A 974-nucleotide genomic window follows, 5' to 3' on the forward strand; every position below is an offset into this window, starting at 1 on the left:
ACACACACACACACACACACACAAACACACCACACCACACCAGAGCACACCACACTGTATCGTACCAAACCACACACCACACACACACACACAAACACACCACACCACACCACACCACACCACACCACTCCACACAACACCCCACACACCACACCCCTCCAAACTACACCACACCACACACACCACACACCACACACCACACACCACACACCACACCCACCACTTACATGAAGCAGTTCTTGAACGCTTCGGATTTGTAATAGTCACAGAAGTATTTTTCCGGATCATCGCTTTTCATTCCGTTTTGGAGGATGGTTAAGTCCCCACATGAATCAAGCTTCGTCAGGCAAGCTGGTGTAATGTCATCTTTCAAGCCCATTACCTTCTCAAACAGGCACGTTTGAACAGACGTGGCTTTGAACTCCTTTTCTGAGCATACAGAGCTGGAATGGAGTAACAGTAACACAAGGGTGTTTTAGTTTTAGTAGAGGTTTTACAGCACTCGCAACCGCATAAGGTCATATTATTATGAGCGCCAGACGATTAGAGGTGTTGCATGAGAGTAACAAACATAAAAAAGAAGAAGGGGAGATAAGGACGATAGATGTTCGATAGGAAAGAAGAAGCAAACCACACCAGAGCGCCCGTCAGCCACCCACACACAAGGGTGTGAGGGCAGGGAGGGGGGAAGGAGAAGGGGGGATGAAAGAGAGGGTTAGAGAGGGAGGGATGGTGGGAGGGAAGGGGGGAGGTATTATTGTGAGATGGTGAAAAGTGAGAGAGGCGAGGGAGAGAGTGAAGGAGAGGTGAAAGTGAGGGTGTGCTGAGGGATGAGAGAGGGTGAAAGGTGAGGGAGGGTGAAAGATGAGGGAGGGAATGATGGAGGTGGGGAAGGATGAGAGAGGGTGAAAGGTGAGAGAGGGAGTGATGGTTGATTGGAGTTGGAGGGGGGTGAAGGGGATGGGGGAGGATGA

The sequence above is a fragment of the Aplysia californica genome, unplaced genomic scaffold, assembly GCF_000002075.1.
Source record: "Aplysia californica isolate F4 #8 unplaced genomic scaffold, AplCal3.0 scaffold00437, whole genome shotgun sequence".
In the NCBI taxonomy this organism is placed as follows: Eukaryota; Metazoa; Mollusca; class Gastropoda; order Aplysiida; family Aplysiidae; genus Aplysia; species Aplysia californica.